Below are 13,751 nucleotides of genomic sequence, written 5' to 3'. Positions count from 1 at the left end.
ATGACCATCATTATGTTTGGAGGAAAAAGGAGTGGCTTGCAAGCCAAAGAACACCATTCCAACCGTGAAGCACGGGGGTGCTTTGCTGCAGGAGGGACTGGTGCACTTCACAAAATAGATGGCATCATGAGGAAGCAAAATGATGTGGATATATCGAAGCAACATCTCAAGACATCAGTCAGGAAGTTAAAGCTTGGTCGCAAATGGGTCTTCCAAATGGACAATGACCCCAAGCATACTTACAAAGTTGTGTCAAAATGGCTTAAGGACAACAAAGTCAAGGTATTGGAGTGGCCATCACAAAGCCCTGACCTCCATCCTATAGAAAATGTGTGGGCAGAACTGAAAAAGCATGTGCGAGCAAGGAGGCCTACAAACCTGACTCAGTTACACCAGCTCTGTCAGGAGGAATGGGCCAAAATTCACCCAACTTATTGTGGGAAGCTTGTGGAAGGCTACCCGAAACATTTGACCCAAGTTAAACAATTTAAAGGCCATGCTACCAAATACTAATTGAGTGAATGTAAACTTCTGACCCACTGGGAATGTGATGAAATAAATAAAAGCTGAAATAAATCACTCTCTCTACTATTATTCTGACATTTCACATTCTTAAAATAAAGTGGTGATCCTAACTGACCTAAGACAGGGAATTTTTACTAGGATTAAATGTCAGGAATTGTGAAAACTGTACATAGACATGGAATCACTGGTCACTTTAACCTGTACGGGATCAGTGTCCCGTATACGGGACGTTGAGTAAATAATAATAAATAATAAACGTGTAAACGAGTAAACGTGATTAGCATGACTGTTGTAAGTAACAGCAAACTTTCCAGGATATAGACATGTCTTATATGGGCAGAAAGCTTAAATTATTGTAATCTTAACTGCACTGTCCAATTTACAGTAGCTATTACAGTGAAAAAATACCATGATATTGTTTGAGGAGAGTGCACAACAACAAAAAACGTATCACGGCAACTGGTTTGATACATTCACCTCTGAAGGTAAATAATGTACTTACATTCAGTAATCTTGCTCTGATTTGCCATCCTAAGGGTCCCAGAGATAAAATGTAGCATAGTTTTGTTCAATAAAATCAATTTTTATCTTCAAATGTAGGAACTGGGTTCTACAGTTTGCACCCCTGCTGTCTCTGGCTCCACACCCACCCCGCCCCGGCCATCTACATTACATTTACGTCATTTAGCAGACGCTCTTATCCAGAGCGACTTACAAATTGGTGCATTCACCTTATAGCCAGTGGGATAACCACTTTACAATATGTTTTATTTTTAATTTTTTGGGGGGTGGGGTAGAAGGATTACTTTATCCTATCCCAGGTATTCCTTAAAGAGGTGGGGTTTCAAGTGTCTCCGGAAAGGTGGTGAGTGACTCCGCTGTCCTGGCGTCGTGAGGGAGCTTGTTCCACCATTGGGGTGCCAGAGCAGCGAACAGTTTTGACTGGGCTGAGTGGGAACTGTGCTTCTGCAGAGGTAGGGGGGCCAGCAGGCCAGAGGTGGATGAACGCAATGCCCTCGTTTGGGTGTAGGGACTGATCAGAGCCTGAAGGTACGGAGGTGCCGTTCCCCTCACAGCTCCGTAGGCAAGCACCATGGTCTTGTAGCAGATGCGAGCTTCAACTGGAAGCCAGTGGAGTGTGCGGAGGAGCGGGGTGACGTGAGAGAACTTGGGAAGGTTGAACACCAGACGGGCTGTGGCATTCTGGATGAGTTGTAGGGGTTTAATGGCACAGGCAGGGAGCCCAGCTAACAGCGAGTTGCAGTAATCCAGACGGGAGATGACAAGTGCCTGGATTAGGACCTGTGCCACTTCCTGTGTAAGGCAGGGTCATACTCTCAGAATGTTGTAGAGCATGAACCTACAGGATTGGGTCACCGCCTTGATGTTAGCGGAGAACGACAGGGTGTTGTCCAGGGTCACGCCAAGGCTCTTCGCACTCTGGGAGGAGGACACAACAGAGTTGTCAACCGTGATGGCGAGATCATGGAATGGGCAGTCCTTCCCCGGGAGGAAGAGCAGCTCCGTCTTGCCGAGGTTCAGCTTGAGGTGGTGATCCGTCATCCACACTGATCCACTCTGCATGTCTGCCAGAAGGAGGAAAGGAGAAGATTAGTTGTGTGTCGTCTGCGTAGCAATGATAGGAGAGGCCATGTGAGGATATGACAGAGCCAAGTGACTTGGTGTATAGCGAGAATAGGAGAGGGCCTAGAACTGAGCCCTGGGGGACACCAGTGGTGAGAGCACGTGGTGCGGAGACAGATTCTTGCCACGCCACTTGGTAGGAGCGACCGGTCAGGTAGGACGCAATCCAAGAGTGAGCCGCGCCGGGGATGCCCAACTCGGAGAGGGTGGAGAGGAGGATCTGATGGTTCACAGTATCAAAGGCAGCAGACAGGTCTAGAAGGACAAGAGCAGAGGAGAGAGAGTTAGCTTTAGCAGTGTGGAGAGCCTCCGTGACACAGAGAAGAACAGTCTCAGTTGAATGACCAGTCTTGAAATCTGACTGGTTTGGATCAAGAAGGTCATTCTGAGAGAGATAGCAAGAGAGTTGGCTAAAGACGGCACGCTCAAGAGTTTTGGAGAGAAAAGAAAGAAGGGATACTGGTCTGTAGCTGTTGACATCGGAGGGATCGAGTGTAGGTTTTTTGAGAAGGGTTGTAACTCTCGCTCTCTTGAAGACGGAAGGGACATAGCCAGCGGTCAAGGATGAGTTGATGAGCGAGGTGAGGTAAGGGAGAAGGTCACCGGAGATGGTCTGGAGAAGAGAGGAGGGGATAGGGTCAAGCGGGCAGGTTGTTGGGCGGCCGGCCGTCACAAGTCGCAAGATTTCATCTGGAGAGAGAGGGGAGAAAGAAGTCAAAGCATAGGGTAGGGCAGTGTGAGCAGGACCAGCAGTGTCATTTGGGGGCAAAGAGCTTCCTAGGGTTAGAATGTGGTAGAAAGTGGCTTTAGCAGCAGAAACAGAGGAAGAAAATGTAGAGAGGAGGGAGTGAAAAGATGCCAGGTCCGCAGGGAGTCTAGTTTTCCTCCATTTCCGCTCGGCTGCCCGGAGTCCTGTTCTGTGAGCTCGCAATGTGTCGTCAAGCCACGGAGCAGGAGGGGAGGACCGAGCCGGCCGGGAGGATAGGGGACATAGAGAGTCAAATGATGCAGAAAGGGAGGAGAGGAGGGTTGAGGAGGCAGAATCAGGAGATTGGAGGGAGAAGGATTGAGCAGAGGGAAGAGATGATAGGATGGAAGAGGAGAGAGTAGCGGGAGAGAGAGAGCGAAGATTGCGACGGCACATTACCATCTGAGTAGGGGCAGAGTGAGTAGTGTTGGAGGAGAGCGAGAGAGAAAAGGATACAAAGTAGTGGTCGGAGACATGGAGGGGAGTTGCAGTGAGATTAGTAGAAGAACAGCATCTAGTAAAGATGAGGTCAAGCGTATTGCCAGCCTTGTGAGTAGGGGGGGACGGTGAGAGGGTGAGGTCAAAAGAGGAGAGGAGTGGAAAGAAGGAGGCAGAGAGAAATGAGTCAAAGGTAGACGTAGGGAGGTTAAAGTCACCCAACTGTGAGGGGTGAGCCATCCTCAGGAAAGGAACTTATCAAGGCGTCAAGCTCATTGATGAACTGTCCAAGGGAACCTGGAGGGCGATAAATGACAAGGATGTTAAGCTTGAATGGGCTAGTGACTGTGACAGCATGGAATTCAAATGAGGAGATAGACAGATGGGTCAGGGGAGAAAGAGAGAATGTCCACTTGCGAGAGATGAGGATTCCTGTGCCACCACCCCGCTGACCAGATGCTCTCGGGGTATGCGAGAACACATGGTCAGACGAGGAGAGAGCAGTAGGAGTAGCAGTGTTTTTAGTGGTAATCCATGTTTCCGTCAGCGCCAAGAAGTCGAGGGACTGGAGGGTAGCATAGGCTGAGATTAACTCTGCCTTGTTGGCCGCAGAACGGCAGTTCCAGAGGCTGCCGGAGACCTGGAACTCCACGTGGGTCGTGCGTGCAGGGACCACCAGGTTAGAGAGGCAGCGGTGTGAGGCGTTTGTATAGCCTGTGCGGAGAGGAGAGAACAGGGATAGACAGAGGCATAGTTGACAGGCTACAGAAAATGGCTACAATAATGCAAAGGAGATCGGAATGAAATTAACTGAACATCTGGGAAAGCGAGAGAGCGGGGTCTCCCTCATTTACGTTTCACTGAAACACCCAAATATAACTCTCCCAACTTCCACCTCAGAAACTATAATTGTTGTAAACTACAGCGGTTCAATGTTTTCTAGGAATAGACTAACTTAATTTATTCAGCTAGCTAACTTGGTACAGTATTCTTCTGTGAAAACCGTCCAGGGCACCTAGTCATATGACGCCACAGCCAACTAGCATGCCGGCCTCCAACAACACGGTTTAGCACCAATACTCTGCCACAACAAACCACCAGTGTGTCAACACGCCAAGCAGATCATTCGTGTCCGTGTCTAACGTTGTGGGTTAGTCCCGACAGCTTGTGCGAGTCCGTCGTCAACTTATTCAGCCAGTTAGTTAGCTAGAATAGTTAGCATACTAGCTAGCCATTGCTTTCTGCCAACGAAGAAACCCGTCCTCCCACGGCACGAACACACAGAGAGAGCCAAGCTAACGTTAACTAGTCACCCATGTCCCAAATTCCCTTGAACGACTCTGGCTACCAGTATGTAAAAACAAAACACAAATGTAGGTTATAACTTACCCCTAGCAGCTACTGTTAGCTAGCCAAGTGCAAAGCTAGCCACTGAATTGACTCAGCCAGTTCGCGTTTGTTCGCTAGGTTGTTCCAGCTATTGTTTAGTAGCTATCCAGGTAGCAACAAGCAAGCAACGTAACGTAACAAGCAAGCTAACCTAACGTTAACGCTTCAGACAATGAGGTTAGAAAAACAGCTGAATGGTAGGCATTATTGTATGTAATTATTGTAGGCAGCTAGCTGCCGTAATTACAGGTACTCCCAGGCGTGAAACAACTATCCACAGTTGCTAATAGTTACCAGTAGCTACCCGCTAGCTAGTCCAGGTAGTGGGTTAGCTAGCTTCGTGCTTCACTGGGCTCAGCTGAATACAATACTTACCTACAATAATTACATACAATAACCCACGATAACTACCTACAATACCTAACTACAATCTAAATACATAGTTTAAGCTTTACTCGACACCATATAAGCCAAGCTTACCTCCTGCCAGAGAGAGAGACACAACCTCACCCGACGACGACGTAGCAAAATGATGTGTGAAAGTTAGTGTATAAGCTAATGATCCATCATGTATGACATTTCCTGGGAGTGTGTAAACTTACAATTTGTATTACCATATCATTTTTGTATGTTCTCTATAGTTATGTACTTGAAAATGTATCAATTGACCAATTCGGCACATTTGGGCAGACTTTACAAAACAGTCCAGTATTGCAATGCTTCACTAGATCAATCTGAAACTTTACATACACACCGCTGCCATCTAGTGGCCAAAATCTAAATTGCGCCTAAACTGCAATATTATATTGTGGCCTTTCTCTTGCATTTCAAAGACGATGGAACAAAAAAATAAATAGAAAACACGTTTTTTTTTATTGTATTATCTTTTACCAGGTCTAATGTGTTATATTCTCCTCCATTAATTTCACATTTCAACAAACTTCAAAGTGTTTCCTTTCAAATGGTATCAGCATATCCTTGCTTCAGGTCCTGAGCTACAGGCAGTTAGATTTGGGTATGTCGGGGCCTCCCGAGTAGCTGTGCCACTAGAGATCCTGGTTCGATTCCAGGCTCTGTCGCAGCCGGCCGCGACCAGGAGACCCATGGGGCCCGCGCACAATTGGCCCAGCGCCGTCCAGGGTAGGGGAGGGTTTGGCCGGCAGGGATGTTCTTGTCCCATCGCGCACTAGCGACTCCTGTGGCGGCCCGGGCGCAGTGCACGCTGACTCGGTCGCCAGGTGTACGGTGTTTCCTCCGGCACATTGGTGCGGCTGGCTTCCGAGTTAAGCGTGCACTGTGTCAAGAAGCAGTGCGGGTGTCAAGAAGCAATGCGGCTAGGTTGGGTTGTGTTTCGGAGGACGCACAACCCTCGACCGTCAACTCTCCCGTGTCCGTACGGGTGTTGCAGCAATGGCACAAGACTGTAACTACCAATTGGATACCACAAAAAGGGGGTAAAATACAACAAAAAAGATTTGGGTATTTAGGCGAAAATTGAAAAAAAGGGTCCGATCCTTAAGAGGTTAATAATGGAACACTAGTCACTTTAATAATGTTTACATACTGCTTTACTCATTTCATATGTATATACTGTATTCTATTCTACTGTATTTTAGTTAATGCCACTCCGACATTGCTCGTCGTAATATTTATATATTTCTTAATTCCATTCTTTACTTTTAGATGTGTGTATTGTTGTTAATTGTTAGATACTACCGCACTGTTCCCAGCCAACAATGACCTGTCGGTCCGCCAGCATTTTTGCGGTGGCACGCCGTCAGCGGATTGCCGCGGTCGGGCCTCCGGCTGCAGACAATCCGCAAGCCAATAGTCGGCAATCACTCATCGGACCGAGCGTTTCTTGAGCGGCAAGCCGCTACGCTAGGTGGAGGTCTGACCTTCAGTGGAGGAACTTCGACATGACGATATGCGGACCCGTGCGTGCGACCTGCTGTAACACCTTCTCATAAATTGAATAAGTACTGCTACTATTGCTGAAAACAATATATATCTTTAAAAAATATATCTAAACCACACGGATTTGACAAGAATTGAACTGTACCATTCAGCTTTGTCTGGAAAATGACCATTATGAAGTTCCACATTTTGTAATCGCATAATGCAATTTCAATGTAATAGCAAGTTCCACTACTTTTATGTGTGTTCTTACAAGTAGATAGCTTGCATACTTTCACTTTTAAGTAATATGAATATGGGCACAAACCACCCTATGTGTCTATGGGGATATCATTGTGTGTGTGTGTGTGTGTGTTGCTTAAGGTACTGAAGATGGACAGGAGGGTTTAATGTCTAATGTTGTGGGGCACATGTGCTAGTGGAGCTTGAGGGTGAGTGATGTCATCAACATCTTTCAGGAACCAGACAGCAGAGAGAAGTCCTGTTGAAGAAATGCCACAATTAAAGATCAGTAGACTTTCATCACAATTATTGTTTTACGTATTAATTTCCCCCCATCATAATATTCTAAGAAATGTAAAGATGACAGGTAATTGTATACACAATATGTAGTGTTGATTTGACACTTTACATACCAATTCAGTTTGTGATTTGTACTTATGGTTAGAACCTGCTTGGACAACAAAGCAACAGCTATCGATGAGAAATCTTAATTTTTTTCCTGAGCTGTCCTCTCCTGCCCTCCCTCACTGCAAGATATCTATCTCTAAAATAATTAATCCTAAATTAGTCATACCCGAGCCTTGAGCCTGTGGAACAAGGTCAAGAATCCACAAATTCAAGCTAACACTAACCCTACACCCAATCAAAACACCCCATTAAATCGGCCAAAAGGTTGTACCAATCATGCCATTCATATGGGGATATGTGGTACCACAGCAGGTAAGGGGCGCCTTTTAATGGTGATACGCAAACCACACAAAACCACACAGAAGGTAAAGGACGCCTTTTAATGGTGATTCATAACCTTTTGAGAATTAGGGTGCAGGTCTGCAATGGAAGACCAATCTCCCCGAAATATGTATTGGAACGACTATAAGGCTTTACATGACTTTCACATGAAGTCGTACGTTGTTTACACTTCTATATTCGTGGAATCAAGCAGTAAATGTACTCATACTAACTGTATACAACACCATAATTCTCAAAAGGTTATGCATCACCATTAAAAGACGCTCTTACCCTCTGTGTGATTTGCGAATCACCATTAAAAGGCGTCCTTTACCTTCTGTGTGGTTTGCGAATCACCATTAAAAGGCGCCCTTACCTGCTGTGTGGTCCCACATATAAATGTTGTCCTGTGGAATCCACTGGAGAGAACAGCTCATCATGTGTCTCTATAAAAACCCAGTCGGCGTCTCTGTGGTCCCAGTTGAAAGCCAAGGTGAGTTGATGTTATCTAAAAATACATGTAAGTTATATGAGAAATTAAAGTACGTTTAAGTTATGGTTACTGTTTGATATGTTATATCATGACAAACAGTATGGCTAAGGACCTTAGCCTAAGGTTAATGTTAACAAGGACCTTAGGAACGGCCATGTGTCAATAATGCCTTCAGAGTTAACGTTAGGGTCTTCAAGTTAGTTGACGGACGCTAACGTTGGACTAGCTAACGTTACGTTATTTAAGTTGGCAGACAACTTTAGATTTGCCCAACTAACATTACATGGACAATAAAAGTGCCCCACAGTTGTCCGGTAACACGAACAATAAAGGGAGACAGAAAGTTAACATTGTCAAGTTACAAACAGTAACGTTAACCAGCTAACATTTAAAAATAGTAAAGCGATTTGCTTAACGTTATTTAGCTAGCTAGTCAACTGTCCTTAGGCGTCACGAGATGTTCTTCAGAACAAACTAGCAAGCTGCAGGTGTCTCGTGAGAGGCGGTTAGAACTGCCTTGTTGTAACGTTAACTCGGCTGCAAAGCACCAATATTATTTTTTCTTCTGTTTACCCGTTCTCTTTTCAAGGTAAATTGTCATGTAAAAGACATTACAGAAAATTAATCATTTAATTTAAGGGATTTTCTTAAACTCCTACAATTAGATGTGAAATGTTTGAGTAAACTAATCTAATTGAGTACCCTTATTTGCTGTTTTGTTTACAGTACCATGTTTGCTGTAGTTAATTTCCTGAACGAAGATGACAGTTTAGCTGTCATCTAAAAAACCTGGTGCACCAAGGACAAATGTTATTGGCCTCCATACAAGAGCCAAGAGAAGTTAAGGCAGTGACGTCGCATGAACTGCCGGACATTGATACATGGGAGGTGTATTCAATTCAATTACTGAAGACAAAGAGTGAGTACTTTAACTGAATATTAAGATACTAAATGTCTCGTTTGCAGATTTCAGATGAACTGATAAGCTCCTGTTTTGTGATGTTTTCAGATTTATATGAGAAAGCCCATGAGTGCCTGGTTCGGGCTGAAAAAGGCTCAAGCCTGGAAACCGAGCCAGAGTCTCACCAAAGAAAGAGAAAGTAAGATTTAGTGTTTGAAATAAAAGGAATCTAAACACTACACTACTACTCTGAAAACGTAATGCTTACTGTCATTCCCAGGCGAAATCCTAAATGTGATCAGACCGACTGAGGAGTCTGACACTGATCATAACCAGCGCCAAAGGCCCCAAATTCACCAAAAAAGGGTTGATTCCACACACACCAAAAGTATATGCAATATTTCATTTCTTGGCAATGAATTGTTCATACAAAGTATGTCTAATTTTCACAACCTGCATTTCATTTTCACAATTTGTAACAGTATCTTCAAGACCCTCTTTGTTACTCTCTGTTGGGGGTAAGTGCCTCTTATGTACTGAATGTAATGAAGTATATCACATAACATTATGCTTAAGAACTAATAATGTTATAATCAGTTTTTTGAAGGAATGCTGAAATAGTTTGGCTGTGAACTCAGATGTATAGGACAAATAACTATGCTTAACTTTGATCTGAACAGGTCCTCAGTCCTCTTCGTCAAAGGGGCCAGCTGCTCACCAGTCTGAAGGTACCTGATCTTGACATTATACTATCTGAGGTGTAAAGGGAGAAATGCTCTACAATGTTAATCTTTTCAAAAAAACAAACACACATCTTCTGTCAGCAAGTTACCACAGGTGTGTTTCACTATAATTACTAACGATTATCAACACAAACCATTTTAGATTTAATTAAAAAAATGTTTTACAAGTAGGATATAGAAATAATGGAGAAATGTGACAGAAAATGAAACGTTAATGGAAAGTGTTCGTTACCTTTGCGAGCAAGTAGTCGAAAGTGAATTCTTGCAATCAAAACGTTGTCCAACTGGGAAAGTTCACCGCTAGTTAGCCATGAACAAACTTGTCTTGTTCACTCCATGTGTTCACTTGTGAAACACGTCAGTTGACTGATTAAGATTGCATGTGCTTCATTTCTCCAGCATTAGCTAACTTCCAAATAACTATTTTAGTGCTAGTAATGCTACAACATATGGCCAGTTGCAGTTTGTGGGAAACATTGTTGCAAAGGGGGATTTGGGAATATCTAGCCAAGTCATTGTATCTGGATACTTTCCCCCAGTTGAGATGTGGGCGCTACTTACTTTAACTGAAATTCTACATTTGTGTATTGTACTCAATTTGCAACAGAATCATCAAGACCCTGTTCCCGTGCCTCTTCGTCAGAAGATTTTCTGGCAACAGTCCACAGTAATTTTAAGTATTCCACTGTACACTTGTTACTGCATACAGTCTATTAGAAAAGCAAAGTATGGCTACTACCAGCAGCAATTCTGTAAAGATACATTTCATTAAAAATAATAAGTATTCTTATTAGCTGCATTCTTAGGTAGTTATTTTGAAAATTCTCATCTCAAACAGCTCAATCCTCCTCATCACTGGGCCCTGCTGCTCGTCAGTCTGAAGGTAACTGCAATATGTGCTACATAGTTGTAGTGTGAGGGGCTCCATAATTACATAAAGTGGAATGTTATACAATGTTGATCTTTAAACATTTTTTGTAAAACATTTTTTACATTTACTGTAAATGACAGTGGCTTACACTGGCTTACAGTGTCAGCATTGGTTGTGCATGTTTGGCCCTTGCATTCCATAACTCAGAATCAAACCTGTTTTCATAGAGCTTTTATCTTGTCATTCGAAAGGAATAGGTTTATAACTTGCCCACTGTCATATGTTAAGATTTCCCACTGGCTATCATAAGTTGAATGCAACAATTTGTAAGTCGCTCTGGATAAGAGCGTCTGCTAAATGACGTAAATGTTAAATGTAAATGTATTTCCACAGGCTGATTCTTCAGCACCTGAGAAAATTGGCAGAGGATGTCAGAGTTGCAATACCAGACCACAGTAAACAGGAACCTCTTAATGCAGCTGACCAATGGGTCTCATGGGGACATGGTTCTGCCAGAGGACATTGTGCTTCCTCTGAAGGACAGGCTGATGCTGGAGGAGCTTGAACATCGGCTTGCTGGGAATGAGGAGCTTCAGGAGAAATTGGTATTTGGCAAGAACATGGCATCACACTACATACAGATACCAGAGGTTTTTGGACAGCGACACTTTTTATCATCCTTAGGGCTCTGTCTATGGGATTAAATAAAGTGCAGACTCTTGGAGTATTGTACATGTTAAGTAATTGGGTGCTTATGAAGTCTGTGACTCGGAAGAGCTCCCCACTGCTTTTCTTTGGAGGGACTTGAGACCTGTAGTTTCTGTATGGTTCACTGCTCTATATACCACTAACTATGGACAATTTATTTTACAGGTGATGTTTTTGGCTGCTAAAGGGGGCAAGTCCGTCAAAGACTCAGTGAGGAGGATGTTTGCCTGCCTTTTCTCCAATGACCTGTCCAGGCTTTGTAACTGGACTGGCTTGGGACATAAGATCTCTTTCAGGCAGCTAGCTTTAAAAAGCATTGTTCACAGTACGTTTCTATTAGTCTATGAATTCACTTTCTGATAATATAGATATCTTTGATTAAACCTGGAGACAGTTTTGAATCTGAAACATGTGTTTAAATAGTTCTTGACCTTGTTCGTTCATGAAGAACAAATATTGATAAGAATTGTTCTGTGGTTTCAGTAGCGATAAGAAAGAACCCCTCTACAAAAGAGGCAACAGAGTCGCAACATTTCTGAAGGGAGCTGCTGACAGAGAAGGGGGTAGGAAAGAAAGACGGGCCAATTGAAGAGGCTCAAGAAACAATTTTCTGTTTGTCTGTGTATATTGTATTGTACATACTCATTATTTTGTAGTCCAGGACATTATGTTCTGTAATAACAATTAGCCTAAATCTATATATATATATATATATATATATATTTTATTATTATTACTAATTGTATAATACTTATTTTTAAAAATTATAAAATGCATATTCATCGTTACCATGTATTCAATGTAGATATTTTTATATTGTAGTGTTTTACAATGAATTTGCAATGATTATTGAGGGTGGTGTACATTATTTTGGATTCATTACTGTATGGAAAGATACTGATAGTATGAACGCTGGACCGACCGTGGACCGCCAACAAATACTTATTATGAACCAGTGGCCCAGTAGCGGACCTCTGTTGGTAAAGTGGCGGCTGCCGCTGGTGGTCCGCTGGAAAAACGATGCGCAAAACGCTGGCGAACCGCAGGCGGTGCCCACCGGTGGGCCGCTAACTTTGCCACCGGTGGACCACTACTGGCCCGCCGACCATATGTTTGCTGGGTTGGAGCTAGGAACACAAGCATTTCCATACACCCGCAATAACATCTGCTAAATATGTGTATGTAACCAATACGATTTGATTTACGGTGATACTCTGCAGAAGTCAGGGCATTCATACTTCTGGTGATTCGCGAAGCAGCGCAGAGCTGTTGTGAAGGAAGTGAGTTTGTATTTATACAGGATCTCCCGCCCTCACCTACCGTCAACCAATCATGTCAATGCGGAGCTATATGGAGCATTGTTACAAAATTTGAGAGGCGTACGGCAATGCGGTACAGAGCTCAATTTGGCCTCTGCGTGCCTCCAGAGGCTTGCGTCACACCATCCATCCATATGGCGCCTCCGACTACATTTTCAGATCAAGCATAAATTGGCTCTTCAAGGGGCAATGTCATCTTTAAGAGCAACAGAGCTCTTAAAGGGGCAATTTTGTCTTAAAAGGGCAATGACATACTTTGTAATAGAATAAATAGTTTTGAATAATCATTATATTTATAATAAAATAATAATTGATAACAATCAGGATGTTGTGTCCAATGGGTAAATGCAGATGGACAAACCACATACTTCAGCCTATGTACATTTTATAGCCACTATGCTTCATCAGTTGGGCTACAGGTGATAATGCTTATTGCTAATAGCACATCTGATAATATAGAACAGGTCTGGAGCCTGTTAGTTTGCTGTTCTACCTGATAATTAATTTCACACACCAGGTGTCCCAGGTCTAAATCAGTCCCTGATTAGAGGGGAACAATGAAAAAATGCAGTGGAACTGGCTGCCAGGTCGAGAGTTAAGTTTGGTGGGGCTATATGCATGGTCCAAAATGTTAAAATAAGTTTACATTTGTTTACCAAAATGTTATTGGGCCCATTTCTGGAGGTGGAAATTATATTTTAGATGGCGTCAGCATAATTTTATTTAAGAGTAGAATTGCCTTTTAAAAAGTCACCAGAACCGAGCTTCTCAGTCCTACATAAAAATTATCCCGAGGAGGACCAAGTGATCCTACCAAATTATCCTCTTTCCCTAAAAGCATGATGGTCATGACTTTCTTAAATGAAAGGGAGGTTAAGTTGGCCCCAGGCAATCGATCTGAGATCGACTTGTTTCAGTCATGGTATTTATTTTGCTCTAACCCCTGTATGAAGGGGTTTATGCCATGTTTATTCCATGTGTATTAAGTGAAAGGATTGCTTGGTTTCTAGCATTTTTCTGAAAGGAACATTTTTGTGTGACCATTGCTTGTTATTTATACTGAATGTGTGTTCTCCACTGGCTGAATATGTTTCTGTTACAAAG

The 13,751-nt window shown here is 43.2% G+C and overlaps 2 long non-coding RNA genes across 4 annotated transcripts; one reads left to right on the top strand and one right to left on the bottom strand.

Moving 5' to 3' along the window:
* Window positions 1-6,375: 6,375 nt before the first annotated feature.
* On the bottom strand, window positions 6,376-8,571 carry LOC121556148. Its single transcript, XR_005998093.2, has 3 exons — window positions 8,247-8,571; window positions 7,989-8,120; window positions 6,376-7,142 (listed from the first exon to the last, which is right to left on the bottom strand). It is a non-coding gene; the product is annotated as an uncharacterized LOC121556148 (long non-coding RNA).
* On the top strand, window positions 8,017-12,010 carry LOC121556137. 3 transcript variants are annotated; one of them, XR_005998090.2, is made up of 10 exons: window positions 8,017-8,105; window positions 8,832-9,024; window positions 9,115-9,205; window positions 9,287-9,394; window positions 9,489-9,524; window positions 9,687-9,734; window positions 10,357-10,632; window positions 11,014-11,225; window positions 11,494-11,653; window positions 11,815-12,010. It is a non-coding gene; the product is annotated as an uncharacterized LOC121556137 (long non-coding RNA). The 3 variants fall into 3 exon arrangements; XR_005998088.2 differs by having other exon boundaries at window positions 11,812-12,010; XR_005998089.2 differs by lacking the exon at window positions 8,017-8,105 and adding an exon at window positions 8,636-8,694 and having other exon boundaries at window positions 11,812-12,010.
* Window positions 12,011-13,751: the final 1,741 nt, after the last annotated feature.

The sequence above is a fragment of the Coregonus clupeaformis genome, chromosome 4 (assembly GCF_020615455.1).
Source record: "Coregonus clupeaformis isolate EN_2021a chromosome 4, ASM2061545v1, whole genome shotgun sequence".
Lineage (NCBI taxonomy): Eukaryota > Metazoa > Chordata > Actinopteri > Salmoniformes > Salmonidae > Coregonus > Coregonus clupeaformis.
Note: the sequence above shows the minus strand (reverse complement) of the source record. Positions and strands in the feature narration are given on the sequence as shown.